This window comes from Nipponia nippon, unplaced genomic scaffold, assembly GCF_047370975.1.
Source record: "Nipponia nippon isolate SJK-2023a ecotype South Korea unplaced genomic scaffold, ASM4737097v1 scaffold_28, whole genome shotgun sequence".
Classification (NCBI taxonomy): Eukaryota; Metazoa; Chordata; class Aves; order Pelecaniformes; family Threskiornithidae; genus Nipponia; species Nipponia nippon.
The window spans coordinates 1,483,375-1,510,879 of record NW_028262345.1 but is presented as its reverse complement, the minus strand read 5'-3'; the positions used below and the strand labels follow the sequence as shown (position 1 = coordinate 1,510,879).

At 41.7% G+C, this 27,505-nt stretch overlaps 1 protein-coding gene across 8 annotated transcripts in view; it reads left to right on the top strand.

Moving 5' to 3' along the window:
- The window catches only part of ARHGAP32 (Rho GTPase activating protein 32), a 257,698-nt gene that overhangs the window by 127,276 nt on the left and 102,917 nt on the right, over positions 1-27,505 (top strand). The window lies entirely within an intron of this gene.

Below are 27,505 nucleotides of genomic sequence, written 5' to 3'. Positions count from 1 at the left end.
ATTTTGTCAACAGAACCTGCAAATTCGGGTTGCTGTTTTCCTGGTAAAGCAGTATAAAATTAAATGCTTCCATTATACGTCATGTGGATGTATGGTTGTGGTTTGTTAAAACACTTAAGTGAAGAAGCATGTGATGCTCTCACTGCCTCTTCAAGACTCCCTCTCCTAAAGTATAGCTTCTGTTATCTCTCTTGAAACTATCTGAACAAACTTTGATTCTGCTAAGCAGTTCTTCTTTCCATCTCTCTACCGTATGAATGAAAGAAACATTAATAAAAACTAAATGAATTGCTATGGGACATACTTTACAGTGCAAGACCTTCCCTACCACCATCCTGAATTTCTTCCTTTCAAATATTTAATTTCCCAGAAGGAGCTTTTACGAGAAGCCTGTTTAGGTCTGCATACGTACGTTTAAAGCCCCATCAAATGTTTTTCTGGATGATCAGGGACTGGTTTCCGAGTTGCAGTCAGAGCTGACACGTCTAACTACAGAGCGAGTCGTTGGCACCATCACACTCAGAACTATGTCAGTAATAATTCCGAGGGAAGACTGTTGCTTAATAGATAGCCACAAATCCAGTATTATAACAAGTTGGAAATAAAAATATATAGTGCCATATACTTTATATATGTTCAGGATCCACGAACCTGCCTTAAAATTAATTCTGTTCTATTGGAAGATTGTTGAAGCTTATAAATATTGTTATAAAACAAAGTGCCTGGAAAAATGCATTTTTGGGGTAGGTGGTATTGTCTGGTCCTGCCAGTTTATGTTTAGATACTAACAAAAATTCTCGTAAGTTACCTTGAAATTCAGCGTAGCTGCATAATTGATCTTTATGGTGCTTAAGTGTTAACCTTATTTATTGCAAGTATGACATGTCAAAACATTCAGGCTTTAAAATAACTGATTTTGGACCAAGTTCCCATTTACCAGCTTGAAGTAGTTAAAAAAACCAAAACAACTTCTGTTATTTTTACAGCGTGGGTCCAGGAATTTACTTTGAAATGCTGGTAAATTATTTAATAATTCTGTAAGTCCTACACTGATGATAAGTGTAGCGATCCTGGAATAGGCAGGGCACCCACTGGGAGCTGGAGCCTTGTGGTAGAAAGGATTTGTGTGAAAGAAAAGAAGTGTCATACCGGGACGAGGGTGCTGCCTTGCTAAGGTGAGGGAAACTCAGGATTATTTAGGGGTAGTGAAGGTGTGAGGCTTGAGAGGCATCAGAGCCTGATTCAGAGTCCCCTTGCATGCACCTTCTCTTGCGGCTCAAGGTTTGATTTAATGTCAGGCTTTGCCATTTGTTTTAAAACTAAATAAAAGCTAGATTGAGTTTGGAAACTCTTTTTGGAGAAGTGAGCTTTTAGGCTAGTGCATGCATTTTGAATTATTAATGCATTTTAGCAGTAACACTAGAGCTGTGAAGTGCATTTTGAATACGGCCCAGACAAGCTGCGTTGGTTTTTATTTCCCCTGGTACATGGTCCCTGCATGTCTTTGAACTCTTTTAAGCCTCCCTGTATCCCTCACTTTCTGGCTACTTTAAACGAAGTGGAGTTTAAAGTAAGCAGAAGATCTTTTTAGAGCTAGTTGGTGTTGGTGCTGAATCAGAGGGCACAGTGAAGCTTTCGTCCTGGAGTGCTGCTTTCGTCTCACAACTGCCTATCTAATACCATAAAGATGAAGAACTTGGGGCATTCATCGACTTTCTTAGAGACAGCCCGGAAAATAATGTTCCAATTTTCTACTGTGATTTTAAGATAAACAAGGAGAGAGGGAAGACTTAGATTTTTAACAACAAAATATCCACGTACTCTTATAATTCTTTGTTGTGTATCGTGTAGATTAATTTTTTATTTTCCCATTGAAAAACTATTAAGTTGTGGATGAGGTATTATGCTTTCTGTTAGGATTATATGTGTATGTGTCTTGCACATTGCTATGATTAGATTAAGGATAAAAAGGCCACTGTAAAACAAGCTATATCTGCAACAGTAGCAATAATACTAAATCTCATTGCTACCATAACATGCCCTTGAATTAAAAAAAGTGCGGATTACAGTGTGGGTTTCACACAGGCTCTCTGCTATGAGGTACGTACGCTGTGTGCGCGTACTCCAGTGCTCCCCAGACAGAAGTTCATTCACTTTTAAATGTGCTCACTTCGAAGACTGAAGACAGCTTGAGTTATGGAAAGGCCTGTAGCATTTTACATCTCGTGTGTGCTCGTTTAGACATGTTGTTTTGCATCAGTAGAGGAATGTTTATTCTACACAGAATTGTTGGCGAGTCATTGCTTTCTTTTGGAAACAAGTAAGTTACTGGTACAAAACTTAATTGAAAGACCAGTATAAGAAAGCAAAATAAGAATTTAAAATTTTCATTTGTCCACAATGTGGAGCTGCCTGGGGGCCTCTTCTGGAATGGTTCTGCTTTTCGCTCTCTGGTGTGAAGTAGTGCTTTTCTGTGTGACGGCCCCAATTTGTCACGGTAACCACTAATGGCTTGCCCAGTGACTTGGCCATTCAGCTCGAGGTAATGAATGAGCATGGTTCCCCCTGCCCAGGGAGGAACTGAGTCACGCTCATTGCTCCGACAGCAGCGCCAGCCCAGGGTGACTTCAGGGGTGCTGCGTCAGACTGGTTTATACTATTACTCTTATCCTCACAGTTGTGTTTTAAACATTGTTAGCGGTCGAATCATAAAGACCCATTTCCTTTGAAGTCTGCAGAAATTTGGACCGAGTGAGGGCTGCAGGTTTATGCCTCTCTGTGGAGAACAAGGGTGTCAGAGGAACCGAGGTTCTTATGAGCTTCCAAAGAGTATGTTACACAGTGGCAGGATGATACCAAAACTTCTTTTCTTTGGAGAGTGCAATTAAATGCTTAAAAACTAAAAGCCCAACTCTGCAATTCCAATGAGTAGTTCTTGGGTAGAGTCTGCAGGGTGTAGACCTGTTTCCAGTGTGACCTGAGTTGTTCAAAACCCACCTTCCCCGAGATGTCATCTGGGAAATTTAAAGGTTAAAATATTATTTTCAGATCTTTGCTATTTTATCTTCTGCCTCTGGCATCTTAGCAGAATTTTCTAAATTAAAAATTGAAACAAAGTTTCAGATCTGTCTGTGACCCTTTATGCGGTTTGACTGTGTTTTTAACTCTTGAAGTCCATACTCTGGAGACAACCAATTAAGGTTTTGACACATGGGTCAAAAAAACAAGACAGCATTTATGAACTCCTTCACAAAGGTAAAAGTCATCCTATTAAGCCTTTCCAAGATAATTTCTTTAATACCATGAATTTAAGGCATTTTACTTTAGTGTTCTTGCTGCCCTTCACTAAGTCAACATACAGAAGCTGCATTGTTTTATCTGCAAAAGCATTTTTCTTCTTCCCCTGGGATTTTGGAAATATACATGATATACTGCTTTTGCCACATGACATAAATAATCTGTGGCAGGCAAGTAATGGGGTAATTCCTGTGTACACTTGTGTTCTGGAAAATACAGTTTCATGTTTTCCAGTTGGCCTTTCTGTGTCCGAGTTTGCAATACATTTACATATAACCACTGGAAAAAAAAGCAGTGTTAATGAAGTGCTCATGGGCTCGAGTGTCAGGAAATGTCGAAGGCTGGATGGCACGCTGCTGTTGTGCTTCACGATACGGTCTCTATTAATGTGATCGCATGCTGTTTTTCAGTTGGTACTGGGTTGTGCAGTTCCTCTCCCGCCTGCCTGATCTATGTGGTGCCGCAGTGGTGCTGGGGGCAACCTCAGGACACGAGGAGAATATTTCTTTTGTTTTCCTGGCGCCTCACTCCTTACTTACTGACTAGCTGTAAGTAAGCCCTTACTAGGGCTTATTTAGTGAACTAAGAGCTTCACTTGTAGTCAGAATTCAGCAGGAATCCAACTTCAGCATCTTGTGACTGACAAGGCCCAGAAAAGCACTAAAAAACCCCGCCTCCCTTCATTTTTTGGTAGTCATAAGGTTGCAATTAATATTTAAGAGCATGGAATGCTTTTCAGTGCAGTGTAATGAGTTTGATTTTCCTGGACTGACAGCTCCAGGCTTGCTAAGATAATGTCTTTAAGAAATAATATCACTGAATTATAGAATTAGATTAAAAATTGTGGGAATTTCAAAGTAAGTTTCACTTTTCATTAAGGATTTTTCTGTACAAGCCTTTAAGTTTACGAGTATCTTTAAGCCTTTGTCAACAAGAGTGAAGAAACTTGTTTGTTTAAAGAAACGTGAGTTTCTCACATAATTGCTTAAGACTTAAGGTTTCAACATTATCATTTCAATCTTTTTTCCCAACTCATTTATTTTCAGAACTGAAAATTGGTGACAGTAGTGTCAACTATTTCATTCTTAATGGCTGCATTATAGCAGCTTTGTGTTTGCTGAGTAGTGCCTTTCACCAGAGTTACTGAGGCTGGAACCTTATATATCAACCGTTAGGCAATTTCTGAGTGGGTTATGGAGACTTCAGATGAAACATCTAATTTTCAGTGTCTTAAGAGATTTTCCTCATTAATTTGGTTGAGATAGAACTAAAACAACTCGCTCATTGTAGGGCTTTGGGGTCTGTGCTGGAATAATGGTATCTATGTATCGGTACCCATATGGACCTCTCTCAAGGTTTTAGCATCTCTGCTTTGGTAGGAAGGATGTTAATACTAACGGTAAAGATATGAATCCTGTTTCTGCTATCAGAATTGATAGATCTTGGCAGTCTACCAGGGTGTGGCAGAAATGGGCCTCGTCTCTGCCCTTTGTCTTCCTCCTCTTCAGTAGCCCCATCTCCAATTATTGTGCAGCATTATCCTAGTTGCTGTACATGTGCTAATGGGCATGAGCATAACCACATGGTTGTATTCTGGAAAACTTCCTTAATGGGTTGAGGATAATTTCATCAAATCATTTAATTCCTGTAAATGTCATTGGATGTTTTCAACATAAATACACTCAGTCCTTCCTACACAAGGTCTAATTGTGTCATGTAGCTGTATGATTATAGCATAATGTAAAATCTCATCTAAAAACACGGTATGTGTGTGGGAGGGCTTTTACAGTGCCTTGTCTTAACTGATTTATGCTCGTTCTGCAACTAGTATAAATGTTTCTCTTGAATTTGGGCAATATTTACTTTACACTGCAGGTGCTTACGTGCTTCGAATAGTCATTTTTTTCAATATGTAGAAAATATATAGGCCTTAGACCTATTACGACTGTTTAGTTACTTGTCAGCCGTATTTTGAATTCTGTATGCTGGTGTGAGTTGTATATTACCTAAAGCCTGCAGACACTTTGGGAAACCCCTTTCTTGAAAGAAAAAGCAGTTGGAGATAGCAGAGAAGTTGTACAGGGCACAGCATTGTCCCCCAGCATCCTTGCTGGTGAATCACGACGTGGGAAGGCACTAGCTGGAGCTGTGAGAATACAGGACAGGTATGTGAGTAGCAGAATATGAGAGCCACGCGTATGCATGTGCTTGTGCACATGAAGAGCGGGAGAGATGCAATAAATACGAGCATTGTGATATCCCCTTGGAGTTTCGTGCTAAAGCCAGATATTTTTAGGCTGGCTGAAGTTTTTATATAACATCTGGCTAAGGGGGGAAGTTTTTGTTTTTCCTCCTAGAACAACTTTTCTTTTTAGAAAATCAGTTTGACCATATTCCTCCTCTGCTCATTTGCCAGCCCCCCTTTCCCAGAAGGGAGTAGCTGAGGAGAAATGCTTCCATCTAGTTTATTCCATACTTTAGTACTTGCTCAAGTTTTTGTATAAAAATGCATGTGGTGATATAAAACATATGTCGTTTTTGCCCTGTGCCTCTGAGCCCAGCTGTGGAACATGGACTTTCATTTTCTCTGTTTAAAAAAATAGGGCGGGATTTGAGATGTGAAAATTTTGCAGCGTTCTTTCTCACGCATCTACACGTGTGCATGGGTGCACAAAATCGCGCTTGCGCCTTCCCCCCCAGCTGAAGTTTGGCAAAGTAATCAGCAAGTAGTTAAAGGTCATAGGCTTGATTTGAAAGCGCTGGGAGTCCTATAGCTCTATGCTGTGTCTGTGTTATATTAAAATGCAGTCAGTGGTCAGTTTAGTCATAGGCTAACCTTTATGTAAAACTGGGGGGTGTAGGCATAGCTAAATGCCAAAAGCGCTGGGTTTCACACAGCCCGATTTGTAAAGATGAGTGGTTGCTGATCTTTCCCACTTCTGGGGTCATGGGAGGAAATGGAGTAAGCTTCCCCTCAGCTTTTATCACTTCCTCCTGCCAGCTAAGGGGAGATTATTTTCCTTCATTTGCTGCTCCTCTTGTCAGCAAGAGAAGTTGGTATTTAGCCAGATAATAAATAAGGCTGTTCCTGGGGAAGGAGTTCTCAGATGGGGTTGTAGTAACGCTGCTTTCCCCCCCTCGCTGCTTTCTGTCTTGAGCCTAGTCCTGCAAATTCTTGCTCAGAAAGATGGGGTTTGCATATATGTGATGTGCAAAGCTTGTTTGCTTTTGCTTGCAGTCTGTTTCCGTGGCTTTTAAAAAAGTTTTAATGGCAGCTGCTTATCTACTGAATGCTGACAGGTTCATTCATCTTTGTTGTATAAGGCTTTTGAAGACCCTGCAGACCAGACTTGCCGTGGAAGTATGTACTTGGGCAAATTGGGTCAGCATTATTTATTCTCATTTATAGAGTCTGCTTCATAATTTGCAAAGGTAGACTTCGTCATCTTGTTGAGCTTGTTCTCTTCATCCGAGTCTGGAAGGGGGCTGTGTACCTGCAGGCAGTAGCTAGAAGAATATGGATCCCTCTATGCTGGGTGGCAGAGAGGTAAAAATGGGGAACGTGGAGTAAAGGCCAGGTTTCCCAGTGCTCCTGGAAGGTAACAATGACGGATTTGAAATCAGACTTCAGGAGCACATCAGGATAAGCTTGAAATGCTCTCCTGAGCCTGTGGAATTGCTGGACAGACGGGTCTGTGGAAAGGAGGGTGTTAGGAGAGGATTGTGTATCGCCCATGGGCAGCATTGTTTTGCAGTTCCATGAATGTTGGTTTTGCTTCCTCTAACCTCCCTTCCTTGCGGAGCAACGGGTCCCGCTTGTTCAAAGGGGTAGGTGTTGGGGCTGCGTGCCAACAGAATTGCCTACGTAAAAGTGAGGAGGTACAGTTCCTAATGAGACTGCAGATTTACTCCTGTCCTGCACCTCCAAATCTGGTACAACTAGGCTACTGCCTTCAAGGCTCTTCAGGGTATGTTTGTTTTTTCCCTTGTGTGCATTATTAGGTTTTGTTTACTGCCTTTGCTCCTAGGAGCTTGGTTCCTTGTTACTGGTTCTCTGTAAATGCAAAATAAGAAATGTTACTCAGCACAGCACAGTTCTTGATTTGGCTTGTGCATCAGAAATAACATGAATACCTCTTCGGATGACATGAAGGTGAGAAATCATAGCATAAACCTATCTGTGCTCTGAGTAAGAAAAGGTGCTCAGAAAATGTGACAGTGAGACAGGATCAATGACTACCTTAAGCAAATTAAGCTTCTCATTGCCACAATACTCTTCCCCCCCATCAAAATTATGCTTTCTGGGTTTTTTGTGTTGTTCTTTCTCCTCCCTTGGAACTCCTGCTGATATTTCAGGTATATAAGGCATTTTTTCCAGTGACTTTGATTCTTATCAGTGTGGAAAAAGAAGTTAATATTGATTTAGTGGGGGAGAAAACAGAAAAAGTGAGTGAGTAAGAGACTAATAGCCTGGAATGACAGGTCTGTATCAATTTTCAGTTCTCTCAGAGGAATAATATGCTTGTTTCCAGCAAATGGAAAAGTAGACTATGACTAAAACTGTCACTGACCTCCCACAGAATTTAATGGATTTTGGAGCTCAGAGAAGAAAAGGCAGTCATAACTAACTCTGATTTTAATGCACTTTCCTTGAAAGTCAGCAGTTTTATGAAATGCCGTATGCAGGAAGATAAAAAGTATATATATCTTATATAGCTGTAAAAAAATTTATATTCACTGGCTTAGTCTTTTTCTGACTATGGATGAATGCATTTCTCAATAAGCTTAAACAATAACATATTATAGGTTCTAAGTGGTTTATATCCTTAACATATGCTGCCAGCATATAAAATGAACCTGTTTAAAAAGGATGGGCGAAAACTATAAAGCAATCTCATTCTTGGCCCATTCAAGTGGCTTTTCTGTGTAAGTAATTCCTGAATGGGCTAACTACAAAAATGGTCCCTTTCCTACGATGAAGGGGAACGTTGCGTTTGTGCACGTTGATTGGCAACAGCCAAAGTAAGTATCCTGTTTTGTCCAGCGGTAGACACTGAAAGAAAGGACGCTTTGTTTTGTGGCAAAGCCACTTTTGTTTTAAATAAATAAATAAATGAACCAGCTCCTTTAATTTAACTGCCTCTTTGTTTTTGCCTGAAGCCACCAAGTGGCTGGTTCCTCTTCCAGAGCCGTCTCCATTGTTTTGACACTGTAAATATTCACACAGTTGTGCTGAGCCTCACTTTTCACGAAGGAATGGGACTACATGAGCAGGAAGATAATTTTGCTGGTGCTTTCCTTAGGAACCAGAATCGCTGCCTAATCCCTGCGATAATTTGTAGTGCGATGCCATCTAGTGTGCAAAGGGCTATCAGGCTACTCATGCTCTGGAAATTCATGACAGCAGTGGTCTTCTCCGTGCATCCAATTCCAGGCTACTCCAACAGCTTTTGGTGGAGAAGGTTGTCATAAAATTACAGCGTCGTGAACTTCCAGTTTTCAAAATTCTCATCTTAATGATCGCTAGGGATTTTTTGGAGTGAGGATGGGCTGGGGAGTAGAAAAGGGCACGAGAAACAGTGATAATTTGCCCAGGCCGAGGAGGAGTTTTCCGTGGTCGTGGGCTGATTTTGTATCATTTATGTGTGTGTCAGAAATTGGTTCCTGGGGTTTAGAGCACGCCCAGTGGTTAGCAGGTGTTTCTATCCAGTTTGTTGTTACCTCTGTGCTTTCACGGCTTATGAAATGCAGTTATGAATCCATGCTGAATTCAGATCCCTAACCGGACCAAACTGGAGGCTGTTTGAATCTGACTTTGTGGCTCTTTGGACCTGTTGTTGAGTGGATTCGTTGCAGGAGAAGCATTACGTCATCGCTCATGCTGTCTGTCTTCATTTGTACTTAGATCTCTTAGCTGTCTCTTTTAAATTCTGCACGTGGGAGAATATAGTTTCCATCCCTCTCTTGTTCTGAAAAGTGTGTAACGAGAGTGATTTGGTTGCAGACTCGCTTCCTTTTCCGACACCCTTTTGGTTATCGTTGTGTGATATCCAAAATGTTTAATTCTAAACACTGCCAGGAGGGGGGCTGTGTCTCCCCAGGTAGTGACTAGACCTCAGCATGGCAAAGGCTGCCAGAGACGATTAATTTCTGAATAATCTCGTTTTGGTTTCGATTAATTGTGAAATCAGACTTTAATAGGGGTATGAAATGGAAATAGAGAGAGGTAACACCAGATGCCTCTATTGCATGTGTTAATCAACACAGACGCAAACAACAACAACAAAACAAACCACAGCCGTTCATAGAGTTTGAAATGATTCACATTTGGCTGGAAACTTTGAAAAATGTGCTACTTTGCAGATAGGTGGAAGGTCAGTAGCATTTAAAAAAAAAAAAAAGTACCAAACATGCCAGAATCCTATCAGAACCCTGAAGTTACTGTATTTCAGAAATACCAAATGTGGCTATGGAAACCCATCATTACATTGAATTAGCTTTGCTTTGAACAGTAACGTGGAAGATATTTACTTTACCCTTTTTGAGCCTAGCCTGTGGTGTAACGAATAACACACAAGAGCGGGCATGTGTACTTTGTATATCAAAGTGCCTATTTCCAAATGTCTGCTATTATATTCACCAGGGTCAATTAACTAGTGACTAAAGGTGGTTTCCTTTGGAGACAGACTGGGTTTTTCTTTTTGACTGCTAGTTCTGAAATGGTAGGCATCGCAATTTTATGGGAATTTATGTCGGAAGCAAAGTTTGGTTTGCGGCCAGGAAGATTTTTTAGTTAACTGTTTAATTCAGCTCAGTGGGGCGAGGGGGAAAACAAATACCTGATGTTGATTGTGCTGTAGATGGTAGTAAGAGTTTTCTCTCTGGCAAAACACATTATGTCACTTCTGGCTAATTCTCTCTACTGTTCAACAGAGTGAATTAATTTGGGTTCCTGGGAAACTTGTGGATTTTGATGGTGTTGCTTGGGGATTGCGTTTGTTGGAATGAGGAAGATGATTTCTCTAGGAAAGAGTTGAGGCAGGTTCAAGGAAACTTTTGCATTATTCCTCTAGAGAACTTTACAATGGAGAGATGACCACGATGGATTGTAAGGCATGTTGACTGCTATGCTCACCAGAAAGTAGATTTACACCTGCCTGGTGCCAGGCATAGAGGTTCTGCCTGTGACAACAGGGGGAATATTTCTCTGATTGTAGGTGTGCAGTAAAAAGAAAAAAGTAGTTTTCTTAGAAGCACCGTTTCTTCTGGCAGTGAAGCATGTTAACCCCTTTTTGAAACATTGCTTATAAAACCAGGCATCTGATGCAGACTGCCTTGAAGGGTTGAAGCAGCCTCCCTAGCTTCAGCTCACGCCATTTACCCATCCATTGCATGAAAGGTTTTCCCCACCTCCCAAACGCTTCCAGCTACGGCCATTGCTCATCCCTGATTCTGGTAATACGCACATTACCAAGGGAATGAAGGAGCGGAGCCCTGTCCTGAGAATCGACTGTACTTAATACATGCACTTGGGCACTTTCTCCACGTCACTGCTCCTTGGGCTTTGCTCTCTCTTGATGCGGTACAAGGCATTGCAGACTGCAGAGGTCCCCAGCTCCGTCTGGTTGGGAACAGAAGGGTTCAGCATCATGACCTGTTAAAAGGAGCAGTAGGTGGGGACAAGGAGAGTTGTGGCTACGTGGTGTAGGGCCCTCTGCGTGCTCTTGGGTGTGCGTGCCTTGATATACCAGGCAGGCTGTAAAGAGCTGCTCTTCAGAGTTCCTCTAGAGATGTGCGTAAACCTGAGCTGTAGTTGAGTTTGTTTCAGCATCAATACTTTCCATTAAAAACACAGATGTGCTGTACTACAGTGTGTCAAATCCCACTGTTGTTTCTTATAAAACAGAATATTATTTTGGACTTTGAAGTACAGCCAGGCTTCTTCTTATCTACATCCTTGGCTTGTGCAGGTGAGAACGGAATGTTGTTGTTTGTAAGGATGCAAGCAATGATTTCATTTAATAAAGTCAATGTAGAGAATAGTCAAAATTGTAGGTGGTTAAAATGCGATTTGTCAGTTGGGGGAATAAGAACTTTGTTGGTTATTTGCTTGTGTTTCTTTTCCCAGCTAGAAGGAAATTAGCTATCTGGTAGGAATAATGCAAGTGAGTAGCATAGCTAGTTTAAAAGGAGGAGCAAAATTTATAATCAGGCCTGTCTTACATTGGTAAGATCCTCCATGTACTTATTAATAATATGTGCTACTAGTTATCAAAATACAGGGAAATCATAGTACAGAGCACCATTCAGACATTTCTCTCTTGCCTTTTACAGGTCATTTCAGGATGCTATTTGCTTAGCAAATATGCTTCTGTCCTCAGAAGAGATTTTCTTCATTGTCCCTTTCTGTAATCTCTTGTGCCCATGACAGGCCAGTCTACACATCATTAGCAGCGCCAATTCTGTGTCAGGAATTGCTTTCTAATTTTATCAGGGAAGACCAGGTGCAAGAGGGAATTGGGAATCAGCTTTCAGATGGGCTGAGGGGAGGTAAAGAGAGAGCAGGACTTGGAAGGCTACTCCTTACTGATTACTACCCTGTTTTGCACAAAATAAGGCTGCTCTTGAGGTGGCTTAGGCTATATAATTTAAAGGCACTGACTTCCTTCATTCTGTAATGTTTGTTTTCTTCGTGCTGTTAGAGCACCCCATAGTCTCAAATATTTATTTAGGTGTATGAGAAGCAAATTTTGCCAACTTGTCATACCTGAAAATATGGTATTTTCAGCAACCAGTGGCACCTTCTGATAAGTTTTCCAGTGTAACAGCTAGGAAGATGCTTTGATGGAAAGGGAATTTTCCAAGGTGTGGGAAAAGTAGAGTTTTGGGGAGTGGGTGGGGGAAAGAAACTGAGTTTCTTTTAACAATGCTAATTTTCAATTTCTTTAAACAGCTTGCGTTGAACATTACAAATTCTCTAGGGTATTTTCACAGCTGAAGGAACAAAGAGAAACTTTTAAGCGGGGGGGGGAAATCGCTATCAGCTGACGAAGAAGGCTTTAAGTACGTTCCTATACTATGCTGTGCTACGCTGTTCTATATTGTACATATGTGGGAAATAAAAACTGATGAACTGTCTTCACAGTCACGTGAAGATGCTTTTCAGGCATCAAGGATGGATGTGTTACACTACCACACAGGATATGGACAAATGGGCATGTAAAATAGATTAAAGTTTGTTGTCAGTGTCGGCAACAAACAGGGAAAATGGGGAGAATTGCACATGGGCAGGAGAACGGGTATCAGGCCTGGCACGAGCATAGTTCTCTGTCACCTCACGGCATCTTAGACTCCACTTGTTAGAGAAATAAATATGAAAAGCATGCCAGAAGAGACTTGGTTTAAATTCTGTACTCTGCAGAGTTAGACATAAAACGTGAACTTACGGGAAATTCCTAATGCGTGATGTTAATGGAACAAGCCACTACGCTAACACCATTAGATGCTTATGTGATAAGTTGCTGTCATTTTTTGTGCTGGCCAGCCCACCTCTGAGGCTGACTGTAGCATCCCAAGCAAAGTAGCTACTTCAGATAGAGCACCATCGAGTGTATAATAATAAGAAATTAAATACATGACAGAGTTCTCACATACTCAGGGTAAAAGCTGTTGCTGGCTCGTGAAAGATGAAGGCACTGGCAGTATCCTGCAGCTTCTGAGCACTGACTTAACCCTGTGTTGTATATTCTACAACTTCCCTGAACTGGACTGCAAAATTAAGCTAGAATTTGGACAGGACATTGTAATAAAGGCATAAGGTTGTGCTAAGAAACTGTCACATATTAAGATTTCCATTTTAGCCTGTGAGTTCAGAAGCACAGATGTGAGAAGAGAGCTAATTGTGTTCTCCTCCCTTCAATGGTGAAATAAATGCCAAGGAAGGGTAGACTGTCTATAATTAGAACCACTTACATGGTCAGTAATTTGCAAAATGCCTCTTTCTGACTAGAAACGACTAGACCTCGATATTCTGGACTAGCAGAAGTGCTGTGAAATTGCAGTAGGAGTATTTTATATGATGTGGTGTTTGTTGGAACTAATAGTTGTTTGAATGGTTAAATTACCTCGCATGCTTAAAACTGAAGCCAAAATTTTGGGCTGAGGGGAAGGGGTGATCTCCTTGTTAGTGGTTATCGGTGCTCAGGTGCTGAATGATAAAATCCTGCCAGTGAATAATGATCTGCAAAATTTGATTTTGCAGATGCCTAAGGATCGTTCATGCTATGGTCATAGTACAGACCCCTTGGAGGAGCTAACATATTTAGGCTGTTAACTGAATGGGGAAGATTTTGACAGCAAACTTTTCATCATTTAAATAGTTGTTTTCTTTAGGGAATATGTACAGTGAACAGAGACCCGTTGTACCTAGCCATTAGGGCACACATCCTGCATTGATTTGCAGTTTGCACAGCACCAGGGACTGGGGAGGAATTTCACGGAGCTTTAGCTCTGAGCAGTTTGATACCAGTGGAAAAGAACGAACGATGAGGAATCAGCTTGCCTTAAACTGTGCTGGGTTTCAGGCATGTGATGGCAGTTTGCTGTCATTTTTTTTTTTTTTCTTTTGAGCTGTAGCAGCAGACTTCTATGCCGCGCCTGAACACAATCCCTGCATGCATTCCCTCCCGCTCTGTTTCTCTTGGCTCTTGTTAAACTCTACGGCTTGTCTTGTGGGACCTTTCCAATGAGAGAGCGAGCACGAGAGAAAGGAACACCACTGATTTCTCTACAGTGCAAATTGAGCATGAAATGGGCAGTGTGGAAACGGCTAACAGGGCTATGGAGGCAGATCTTAAATGCTATTCATAGGCACGTTCATCTGAAGAAGCAGCGGCACCAGGAAGAGAGGAGGGCGAGTGAACCGAATGTGGGGAGTTTAATTTGATTTTGCTAGCCTGGAGTTCTTGCATTTCGGAGCTGATGCCTGGAAGGTTTTTTCAATTAGCTGCTGGGAAGCTACGGAGAGACCTGGAACTGTTAGGCCTTGGCTAGGGATCCCATCCATGGAAAGAATAGATCATTGTAGCAGGGGTAAGTAGTACACAGCCTTTCAGAGATCCTCTATACTTGATATAAGATCCTTTTTGTTTACTGGCACAGTATAATAATAACAACGCTAAAATAAAAACAACTGGAAGAATGCCTTAAGGATGGCACCAAATGCTAATGTGACAATAAAGAATGAATCAGATTACAATTTAACAAGCAGTGTTTTCTTTGCAGAATGATCAGATGTAGTTTAAAGGGGGAGTTTATTGCATTTTTCTGTAGACTGTCTTACATTACAGATTTTAAAGCTAAGGATAATGCAAACTGTGGCTCTTCTTCCAGAGATTAACCTGTGGCCTTGTGGAAGATTTTTTGTACTGAGCAAGTCAGTCTTAAAGCAATATTAATGAGGTACAAGGAATTAACTGGGAGTGGGGCTGGGGAGCATCCCAGTAGTGCTTTCCTACCTCAGCAGAAGTGCATGGCTGTTCAGATATACATTTTTAAACCTCTAGCATATCTTCTACAAATAAGAGAAATGAGGAGCCAGTAAAAAAAGGAGCGTGTTGCATTTTACGGTGCTAGGTGTGTTCCAAACTGTTGTTGATAATGCCTAGAACACTGCCTTTGTTATGAGGGTAGGTTTAGCAACGGTTTCTTTTTAAAATGGGAAGATTTTATAATTTATTTCCTTTTCTTTGATCTTTCATGCATCTTTCTTTAAAAATAATCTTTGGAATAGAAAGTAATATCTGTTGATAAAGAGAGTGCGTATTGACTCTGAACTTTTATCTGGATAATTTTGTAAACCTTTGTTACGTGTTTCTTTTTGATGCAGATATGTAAGTATGTGAAACATAGACTTGGATAAATCTTTAATCAGGTGCAGAGACACATAATATTCATCTTAGATGGCATGCTGACAGGAACCATAGAAAAAATATACAGTAGACAGATAAGTTTTACAAGATTACATGCATTTTTTTCATTCATAGCCAGTAAATTATTAACCGGACAGAATCAGCATCTGGGCTTTCTAGGAATGACTTTGTCCATGTGCCTGCCTCTGAGATTCCTGCCACAGGCAGATCAGCGCCATTCCAAGCTCTCAATAAGCGGTGCAAATCGGTGCAAAGCATCTACAAGACCTCTGCAAAATGATTACGAGAATTGCCATTGCTCCATCATTTGGAAATCGTAGGTCACTGTAAGCTTTTTAGGATGTGTCGTAACTTCTCCCTGTGTGCTGGCTCAGCTCTCCTTGTCTTTTGTGTAGGAGAGTTGGACTTAAACCACTTCCTATTTCCTGCCTATCGTTGGGCATTGCTTTTCATATGGCCCACTAAGCCTTTTATCCCTTGCACCCAGATTTGCATATGTGAATAAAGGGAATCTCTTGACATACTTTTTTCCCCCCTCCGTTAGTTGCGTCAGGCTGAGTGACACCTTTCATTTGAGTTTTTGGTTAGTGTGACAAGTAAGAGCTGGTGATACAGTACCTGTGTTACTCAAAAATCTGAGCTTAATATTTGCCGTCAGTCAAAAGAAGCTGAGAGCTTTTTTTGTGTTTTATTTATGTGTTTGTGTTTGGCTGAGCAGTCAGAGTAGAGTAAGGAGGACTGTTTGGACTAGCTGCTTTCAAAATACTACACTGTTTGCATGGCAGTGCTTCTCACACACAAAATTCAGCAGCTGTGAGATTTAAATTAGTTATTTGGAATCTATTTGTTTGACTTGTGGCTTTTTTTCTTACACTGATTCCTTACAACACAATTCTGTGAGTAGCTGGGTTTTCTGGTTGGTTGTTTCTTCCTTTTTTATCTTTCACATTTTAAAACCTGTGAATTCATAGGGAACAACTCGATATGCTCTGGAGGTCTAGGGGACAAACTCCTAACAAGTACTGTGCAGCTTAAGTCAAATCTCCAAAGTTTGAAACAGAAGAAGTTCAAAATCCTCTGCCTGGTCCAGAAATGCTTTTTGCATGATGCACTCTAAAAGCCGCTTTCCGTAAAGACGCTCAAATGTGTGTTCAAACTCTTTTACATCAAAACCAAATCAAACCCCTCTGCTTGGGGCCTCGTTTATTGTACCTGGAGGTATCTGTGCCAGGAATTGCTGCAATGTTTGTAATTAAATTTTGTCAGCAGTGTAATATTAGTGGGAACACATACCCTTAGTCATTTAACGCATCCTTGCAATTGCTTTTATTAAGGAAATGTTTCATTTATGCGATATTGTTTTACGGAAAATGAATTTGAAAGAGATAATTCGCATACCTCAAGAATATTTTAATTTCCTTTTGCCTGCACTACACTTACTGCTTTACTTTCCTTTCCTTGTGAGCCTTGATGTCTGTAGAGCAAGCCACATGGTGGGTACAGGCAATGCACTGGTCATTGCTTTCCTCCAGCAAGGTTGGCCAGGTATGCTTGGGCAGGCTGTCAGTGCTTCAGCATGCTCCGTGAAAATACGGAGGCTGTGGAGCAAGACGTCACACATCCTCCTGTGGCTGTCAAAGCGGAATGCTCTGGTTACTCCGAACAAGAAAACAATCATTTAATCAACAACATGCCATAATAGAGGCTCTGTATTTACTGAAACCAGATGCATTCGTGTCTCTGGGGCTGGGCTTACCCTACAAGCTTTCTTTGCAATAGCTGTAGTTTTGATTTCTTTCATAGGTGTGCTAGCAAAACTGGGTTTTTTCCTGTGTGTTTTATCCCATGGTATGCCTCTGGGTGGTCAGAAGGAATCGATGGAGTCAGTAACAGATTCTATTCATTTATCTTCTAGTTCTTAGTCCCTGAAGCACATCTCTATGCAGCAAGGTACATGCACGTTTTCTCCTGTGCTTCAGGGCTGCTGGAGCCTGGTTAGCGTGGTGTTGGGTATGGCCTAATAAGCTCTCTTGAGGATGAATCTGCAGAAGGAGCGTGATTGCCTGCACCCATCCGTACTCCGAGATACGCTCTGGCAGTGATTCCCCAACTGTGGCCACAGTTACTGAATGCAGGGACTTTCCATGGTGTCACCATGTGTAACTTATTACCCTGCTGTATGTCTGGCAAAAGTACAGCCACCCTGTGTCCACGGCAAACATTTGAGAGCCACTGCTTAGTGTCGTGTTTCATTGTTGTCTCCTGAAACCCCAGGATTGGAAGTAGTTTCTCCCATGAGAAAAGGAGAAGAAAATGAGGTCATCATGGAAGCAGAAAACCATGCAGGAAAGAAATCTGTGAAGCAAATCTGGTAGTAGTTCTGTATTTCTCCCACGTCTTCCCAAATTTCATTACAAGTGAGATAGATTCTGCTTCATACGAAGGAGACAGAAAAATCCAGATTTCACCCAGCTAAGGTGGAAAGCGGTTTTCAGCCTAGTGGCTTTAATGTAAAAAGTTCTATCTCTAATAATGTATTGGGTTTAGTTTCTCTGATGGCCGTTATTTCTGTAGCCTGGAATGCTTCGAGTGAGGAATTTTCTTAACAGTCAGTTCATATAGAGCTTTAAAGGCAAAAGACAAACCCACTGAATTCCAAGCAGAAAAACCCACAGGTGGCAAATTCAGTGTACGGAGCGTTCCAGGATGGTATGTCCTCTTCGCCACCCATCAAGGGCCCCAGGCACTGCTCTGCATGCAGCCGCGTGGAGGGGGTGTTCGTTAGTTTGTTTTAATAGCATCAGGTACTTTAACATCATGCAAACATTCTGTTTTCAGACCCTAAGAAGTTGTTTTTGCCTAATGGAGTCCCTAATGGCTGCATCTAAGAAGTTTTTATGAATATTTCATTGCTTATGAAGATTGACCTTCTTACACATTTAGAGGAAATAAAAGGGTGAGACCACATGAGAAAACATTTGCGACTTAATACGGGAAAATCTGGGGAAAGTATCTCTGATAACACCTCTCTGAGATTTTTATGTCTCAACAAGCTTAGGCATCAAATATACTTGGCTTAAGAATTAAAACAAACAAACTCCAGCAGCATGTGCATGAGCTGCCTGCTTTGGCAGCTCAACCTGGAATTAGGGATTGAAAGTGAGATCTTTACAAGTCGTGCATTTCTGACTGCAGTAAGAGTCAAATTCTGTCGAGGTTACTCCTGATTTCATCTTCAGAGAGGCACGAACTAGATCCCGCTGTGCTTTATGTCTGAGAGCAGCATTACGACAGCAGTCTAGCTAGCATGGATAGCGTGCCGTGGGGAGGATCCATGACTCCAACACGGCATGTGAGACTGGAAAGGGTAGAAGTGACCAGGAATTACCTTCCATCTCCTCTTGCTGCGTACAACAGAAATGTGGCACTGGGCAAGTGTTTTTCCTGGTTTCGCATTCATTTTATATTGCTGGCTTAGTTGATTAATATTCCTTAACGTGCCTTATCTTTTCCCATTTGTCTAACTGACCACCTTTAGTACTTAGAGTGGGACTGTCTTGCACTGGTCACTATGGTAGGCTTGAAAATATCAGGTCTGAAGCTGCTGTATTTGCAGTGGAGTCTTTCCTGGCCTGTAATTACACGAGCACCCCATCCCCAGTACCGTGTATTGTTGCAGCTATGTGAATTCTTCCTGACAAGGGGATGCTTGTGGACCTGCGTATACACAAGCACCTAGCGAGCAACATGTTGGTATTCATCACCAAGAAAACAAAATCATGGTTCTCAGCTAATGTAATGGAAATCAACACCCGTCAGACCGATGCCGATAACTTTAGTCAGTGCTAAAAGCTGTTGTTGAATTTCAGTCTGAAGCTGGCTGCTGCTTGCATGTAGGTGCGGTGTATTTTTCTGTCTATCGGGGGTGTCCCTCTGCTTTGCCTGAGCAGGGGCAGTTGCCTGCTCTAAAGGCACGCCACTAGCACAAACCTGTGAGCAGCAGCCTTAGTAACCTTTGTCCAGCATTGCATTCTGGAATCTACCTCTAAATCAGATGCCAAATCCAGGAGTAATTAAATCTCACGAGATGCCCCTCTTTTCTGCCATCCTAAAGTGATGCCACTTGCCAGGTCCCTGCGAGAGAGTTGAGGTGGATGCGTATTTAAAAAGTTGCAGCAGCTAGTTCGCGCCACAGGAGCTGTGTTTTCCACGTGTTCTAGTCAGCATGGGAGCCCAGCGTACTCTCCCCTGTCTTTAAAGTTGTCCTCTGCAATAGTTTTGATTTGCGAAGGAACTCAAGGAGTGTCACAGCTGTTCCAGCCGCTCTCAGAAGTACCGAGATGCGCAGCGTGCGTGCATGACCTCATTGGAAGCTTGTATTAAAAACAAAATAACAAAATAACCCAAGGGAGACCTGATCTAGTGCATGTAAGGCACATATGGAACTATTATGGCATCCAGTGTGATTAAAGCACCTCAAGGATCCTGCTGTGGAGTTAGTATCTGCCCTTTTCTCTAGCTGTGCAGATTTATAAACGATGGTAGGATTTATTAGTCTTTGAAGGTGAAGCTCAGTTGAAGGGATGCTGACTGCTGAATAATCATGCTTCCATTGGAAAAAATTGTCTCATGTGATTTGCAAGCTTAAAATACTTCTGAAAGTAGCTACAGGCAAAATACACATCCCACCACCTTTTAAATTTACTTAGTGCTTGTACTTGCGTAAATCCAGCCTTCTGAGTACACCTGTGGTTTGATGTGAACTTGTGTCTGCTAGGAAGAGAATTTAAGCCAGCATTTAATTTCACCTCTATCACTAGTATCCTCCTTACATGTTCCCGTGATGTTTTCTGTTGTACTCTTCTCAATCCATGAGGGAAAACCAGGGTATCATCATGGCAACGTTTTGCCTTTTTGCTGCAGAGGTGCATTTGAGTTCAGCTGCAGCATCCAAGTACAAAGTTGAACTACGCAGTGAACCTCAATGCCAACGTTAGCAAACTTCTGTGGCCAGAGCTAATCTACGCGATGCTTCTACGCAGACGTATCGTACGTGCTTTACAAAACTGACATGAAAATTCGGGCGCCCTGGGAGAGCTTTGCTTGCGTGCCTTTCGCCCTGGCGCTGATTACAGCTGAGCGTGGCAGGCCTGCGGTGTTTGACTGATTGTCTGGAGATAATGTACAATAGACCGCGCGCCGTGCGGCTCGGACGTGCAGCGAGTGATTTTGTCACACTGCGGTTAGCTTGGAGTAGTAATTTGTGTGGCATTACAGGAGATGCATTTTCTTTTTTGTCTTACTGAGCTCTGTTTGAATTTTGGGTTTGTTTTTTTTTTTGCTGCTCTTGGATACTGCTTTTGAGATTTCAAAGGGATGATTTCAAATAGCGGTGAAGAAATGGAGTTTCAGATATAGAAGTATTCTTTTAACGTTTCTTTCTTGTCTGTACTTTCATCATTCCTTCAGGATATTTGTGCTTGGGTAAAGAAGCCGCTCTGTCGGAAATGTTCTTTTCCTGCTCTGAAGCCACAGTTCAGTATGAAAAGGAGAAAGCAGGAGAAGATGGGAAACTATGTGGGAGTATAATTAGTACATTTAGCAAGATAGATCTGGAGAGAAAAAAAAAGGCCGGATAAATAAATTTATGCTGTCAGAGTAATTAGAAAATTTTTCCCTGCTTAAAAAGATTTGCCAACCTAAAATATCAAATATAATAAAATAATAGTTTCAAATATATCAGAAGACAGGTCTTGAAGGTGCCCCATTACAAGACAAACTGATGTAAGTAATGGACTCAGCTAGATGAAGATGAAGTGGTGTTTGAATCACCAGGGTAATTTAGGAGATAGTGAAAGTATTGTCTATTAGGGACCGGAGCTGAGAGGTAATAAATGCTTTTTCTTATAATGAGTCTGCATCTCTGAGTTTGATCAGTGTTAAGGCTTTTAATTTCTTCAGCATTTGTCCCAAGCATATTTGGACCCTAGAGGTTTGTTGTTTTTTTTTTTTTTAAATAAAGCAGAGAAATATTTCAGAGGAAAATTAGCCTCATATTTCTTGCTCTTGACCGTCAGACATACTTTTCACCCAATGCATACATTCCAAAGTGATGCATAAAGGTGGCGTTTGTCCTGTGGTTTTTCCCCCATCTGATTTGCTAGATTGCACAAACATCGTAAATTAGCGAAAGGACAGACATCAAGGAAACATTAGAAGTGTGGAGCTTTAGAAAGAAAAAAAAAAAAAAGTCCATTCCTAATTCTGTCCGAAAAAATTATCAGATTTAACAGTGGTTTGGAAGCTTAATGAGCTTTTGCTATGGCTGCGTATGAGCGGCAGAAATTTCAGTTGCATGCGTCTGGCTGCGTTTGCCAGGGAGTTAACCTTAAATTCCATCTCGGAAAAACATAAAAAGATTACCAGGTTTCCTTGGAACAATGACACGTGCTCTGCCAGGAAAAGCATCAGCCTTTCCACTGACTTAAAACTCCTGGCGAAAGACACTTCTTCAGCATTCTTGCCATCTCTTCTCTCCTCGAGATTTCTACAGATGTGTGCTATGTTTGAGATGAAACCTGCTGAAGTTTACGCTTGCCCGTGGGGCTGATTCATTGCCACCCGCCCCATCACATCCTTCCGTGCTGGGGAGCTCGAATCTCCTCCTGCCCGGGACGCTGCCGGTCGGTTGCGTGGGGTCACGGATGGACAGGTTGCGGCAGAAAGTGAAAAGGGTGGGTCTGCTAACGAGGCTTACATTGCTTATACTTTACAGCAAACTTATATAATTTTAATATTATGAAGTATTGCGGTTTCTCTTAATCTGCAGAGAGCAGCTATATTCATTTTGTATACTTAATTACTTTGAATGGCCATGAAATGCATTTTTCACGTGATGAGAACGTGCGTCTGCACGACAGTATGCGCAGGTAGGTGCAATTTGTCCGTTGCTTCACAGCCGGTTTTATGGCGATAAGGCGCGTATTGCACTTCAAGTACGCAGATCAAACCAAGTCATGGGCAGGGCTGTGTGTTGAGGAACGCCTCAGTAGATGTACCTGCTGTTGAGGGTCAGGGACAGGCACGGTTCTGCCAGCATCTTGGTATGAGATGCCAGAAATGCATCTGACGGCTCAGGCTTGGTAATGGATATATGTCATTGTGCCTACATTTTCCTGGAATAGCTAGGAATTGCTCCCTGTGGCTTAACATTGTGTCAATTATGTACTCACAGCGACACTAAAACTTTCTGCAGGAGCCAGTCACCAGTGCACAAATACAGTAATGCATAGTGGTGCAGGCAGGTTTGGAGTTTGGGAGGAAGGATTCTGCTCCTTCTACCTGGAAACAGATAGGGAGAAGATTTGAAGGGAGAAGGAATCAAGCATGTTTTCCTAGCCCATAGTTTTAGTTCTCTAATTAATTATCATCTAATTACTTAATGCCTTCCACAATTCTAACCATAACTCTATTCCATTAAGGGAGTGGGATTTGGTTTTTTTTTTTATTTTGTTTTGTTTTGTTCTGTTCTTCTTTTTGTTTTAATTTTTGAATTTTTTTTTAGCCGTAAGATTTTAAGCTTTAGATAACAACACCATGCAAAATGAGTTATGTCATTGGAAGCAAGGCAAGTTCACGGTGTTAGCTATCAAACACATAGGATAGATTTGCCAAAGCTCTTGTAACCTTTTCTTTAAGTATGTGCTGTTCTGCGTGCCGGCTCTCTGCCAACGGCCCCGTGTTACTCACTTGTTGAGATACGTGCGTGCGAGCGAGATTAAGAGCAAGCGTTCACGCCTTTATGAAGCAGAAGTTGATATAAGTGAGTTTCATAGACAAATCAAATGTATGCTTGGCGAGCTTTGCACAAATTACCCTTTTTTCAGGAGAGCTGGTTGATGGAGTTAACATCATTTGGCAAACAAGGGAAACAAGGAAATTAAAGACAAAGCTATCTAAATGAGCTTACTTTGACATCTGGGAGTCAGAGGCACGGCTGGGAGGAGCGGACACAGCCCCACTGACCTTGCAAAGCAAAGCCAGCTCCTACCTGGCGAGGACTTGGCACTTTGGTTTAATAGCCAACAATCCTGGTCTTGGCAACAGATTTACATCGTGCTTTTCCTTGAAATGATTTTTTAAAGTTTTGGTAGTTTATAAGAGGAGCATATATAGCATAAAAATGCGTGAATCTCAAAAGTCATATTTTTCATTGTTTTTCTGCCTGTGGTGACACTGACAAGCGAAACACGCTCGTGAAGCAGGGCCACTTAAAAGCTGCCTCTGCTCTAATTAAAGCCCCCTCCGCAGTCGCTAGCCCTTGCTTTTGGGATCTCCGTGCAGGGAACGTGGCGGGTCCCATGCGCCTTGCAGACAGGTTCACAGTAGGCTTGAAATTGTGGAGCTCCAGACAAACAAATGAGTCTTTAAAACACCTGCTGCTTTGCTCCGAGCACAGATCGGCCGGAGTTTGATGCGAGGATTATTCTTGGAGGGAGAGCAGAAGGGAGCTTCCAAAGCCACTTTGGAGAGGAGCGAGGAGAGTGTTTTTTTTCTTCTCGTTAACCCCTGTTCTGGAAGATAAATGCGCACGCACAGAATTGTGCTCTGTAAAACTACTGAGCTTTTGAATAAGACTTCTGAATTCACACAGAATTCAGCACATTCAGAGGTAAACTTACCCCGCCGTTTACTTTGTTGCTGTTTGTCTGTACAAGAGCAACAACCAATAAATTGTCCTCTGCAGGAGACTCCTGTAATCACTGTCTTTATCTGCTAGCTTACTAGAGATGAGCTGCTTTTTCTCAGACAGTGGGAAGACCACATGAACTAGAAGCATTTTTAAGCTAGTCCTGCCTGTATATACCGTCAATAAAATCTCGGCTAGCAAACCCCGCTCTTTTTGGCAAAATTGTATACGAACCAGGCGTGTAGCTTAATTTTGTCTTTCAAGTTACCGAGGTGAAACTGTTGGAGTGGATTTAGACACTGTAAGATCCTGATTGCTTCTTCAGCTGGCCGCCTGCTCTTGGGAATCTTCGCTGCTATTTGGTTTATTATCGTTACCCGTCGTTTGGCACGTCATTGTGTTAGGAACCACAGCTCTCGCTAGTCAGCTGCACAAAGCGACACAGTGTGGGTTTGCAGGTAGATGCAGAATTGCCCGCCTGCTCCAGGATCTAATGCTCCTCAGTCCTTTGTGGGTGTGTGCGGAAAGGCAGAGCGGAGACTCACAAACTTGTCTCTAGCTGCATAAAGACAATTTTGAATGATACCTTGACATAAGGTTTACAGCAGTCTGCGTTATCCATACACCTGTTTAAGTGTGAGGTGTTCATAGGACCAAGTCTTTAAGGCTTTCTTTGTGTGTCATGAAACGTTGCCACTGAAAAGAGTAGGGTACCATAAACCTAATTTATGAAGTCAGTCATATCTACTTCTGCTAGCTAAGCATACGTATCCCAATAATAAATGAACCTAACAGAACCTAATGCATCATAATTGTTTATCAGGTTCAGGAAGTTTGACAGCCATTTTGAATGTGAAAAATGAACATTTCAGATTATATATCAAGCCATCTATGTAAAGTATGCTGTTCAACACTTTGATCAGTTACCATAAATGCTATTTACAGATCATTTCAGCTCTCGCAGATGATACACACTGACAGTCTTACAGGGGTATCCTTGAGACCCTGCTGTCTTTGGTCTGTCCTTTAAGATGAAAATCAATTTCCCAATTTGGAGTCAAACAAATTCTGCCTGTGAGTCACGTTCAGAGTCCACTAAGGTCAAGAGAGGCCTTTGCTTTGTGCTCCCTGGATTTCAAATTGGGCCCAGGTGCACCTGTACTTTCTAGGATGTTTTGTTTATAAGGGATGCTGCAGGAGGAAAGGCTTTTAAACATCATGACATCCACGATTTTTGGAAGAGCATTTAATGCATTAACAGAGCAAAACAAAAATTTTGCTGCATGGGGAACAGGCAGCGTAAGCGAATATTCATCTTCCAGGGTATTTTGCTGCGAGGACGATTACGTTACAGGATAAAACCAGTAGATTTCCCTGTGCATACAATTCTGCTCTCTCTGCCTCTCGGTAGGCACGAGCATGTAGGGCAATACAATGGATTTAAAATGTCACTTCTCACTACAGTGAGTTTGTCTAAATGGGGACAATCAGGAGCATTGATGTGGAAACTAGCTATGTGGGTATAAAGTTGATGAATATAAATCAGTAGGTTAATCCTCTGGTAGGTATGCTCTTTCAAATGAAAAGTTCGCTGTAACTTAGTCGTCTACACACATGGACCTCACGCCTACGGGTGATTCACTTGCTATTCCTGGAGAGTTTGTGTGCAGACTTCGCTTGACTTAAGTCCAAACCGGTGTAAATTACAGTATCTGGAAGAGGAAAGGTGATGCAATTCACCCTTTGTCTTAACTTGACCCGTACCTTTTTCTGCCTCACGTTGTGTTGCACAGAATCAGGCCTTGAATATGTTTTGGGAGCTGCTGCATTTGTATGTTGGCATTTTCATTGCCTGGCTGCTGGCTTTTCAGGTAAACGGAGTGAAGTGGAGCCTGCACTGATGTCCTTTAGCACCGATATACTTCAGGGAGGCAAGGCAAGGCCTGAAATGTCGTTGTGGGTTGATAGAGTAGGTGTATGTACCCTAAATAAGCATAGGGAAGATTAAAGGATGGAAACTTTCCTCCCTGAGTAGGAAACCCACGTTTAATTGAACTGGAGTTCCTTGTTACCTGACAAATGTGGAAAGTATCTCCAGCTATGTATTAGCTTTCCTTTACTGCATGCTTTGTTATTTTGTTTTTCTTTGACTGTTATTTTCAAAACTTAGTAGCACTTTAAAAGTGAAATTTGATAGCAAAGAATGATGATAAAGTGGGGGGGTGAAGGACGTGCAATACAGAAATAAATAATGGTGGTATTTAATCACATTAATGGCAGCAGGCTACACCCTGTTAATCACACAGAAAAGTCATTCTTAAAAATCTTTAAAATTGCCTTTTTCTGCAATGCCATTTTTTTAGTGGAATTCAGCTCACCATGTGAAAGGTCCTCCACAGCACTTAGAAAGATTTATCTCTGGGACTGTATTGCACACCAGCCTTATGAGGATGTGAGCATGCGTAAAAACCTTTAAGGTTCTCACTGGAAAGCTTTATAGGAGAAAGCTCGCTTTGAAGGGAGAATTTATAGGTGGAACGAGAGGCTGTCTGAAAGGCGAAAAAGAGAGTGTGCTGAGAAAGCGGTGCAGGAGAAGCTGCAACAGCGGCCGAGGGAGACGTTTCATGGGTTTTCTGGAGAGGTGATTTATGAGGGAGTAAAGATAGTATCCAAATGGAGGTGGCACTGGGTGGATTTCATCCTCAAGAGCTTGCACAGTGTTTTGAGACTTTATATGTCCTTGTAGTTTAATGTAAAGAGCAGCCTCAGCAAAAGGCTCTTAGATGTCCCCAGTTAGATACCATTTTTTTTCAGCGGCTCTACACGGTTAGGCAACAGTGAAGACCGAAGGTGCAAACTTGATTTCTGATACAAATCCTTTGAAGGAAAATTGGCCTTTTCTTGCCAAAAAGGACTGCCACAAAGCAGGAGAAAGTTTTATTTGCATAACCAGCACGAGGGAGTGGCGAGCATTTGCACACATGCTCTCTCTTCTTCTAGATACATTTAATGTTGTAAAAATATAATAAATTATGGCAATCCAAAGACTTTCTTTGGTCCAACAATCTTTTTAATTATCTGCAATCATGTATACAACCATCAGGAAAGAAGTGGTATTCAGGAAGTTAGGCCTGGTGAGGGAAGAGTGCTGAATTTGTGTGCTATGCAGCGTCCTTCCAAAGAGGAGAGAGATACTGGCAAAATGCAAGGTTAAATTCACTCTGGGTATCGGTGGTCATTTATATGTAAGAGAACTTTGCCTTACATCTCCCTCCTTCTCAGGAGGTACGTGCCTCTAATCACCTGGTTCTGATTTTCTCTTGCTTACATTCATTAAAATATGGCAATTTGTTATTTTTCTCCTCAGACTTGTGTTCATTTCTGCTTTCATTTGTTGTTGGGTTTTTTGGGGTCTTAGCTAATTACGTTTTTTTAACAGACTTACATTTTTATGCACACATTTTCCAAGAAAGAAAGTGTTGTTCCAAAAGACCTTTGTGTAAAAAGTCCTGGACTCTTCTTCAGTGCTTCTATTTTTAAGCTGGCATCATTTCTGCTTAAGAAAGAAAGCGAATAACTCTTCTGGCAA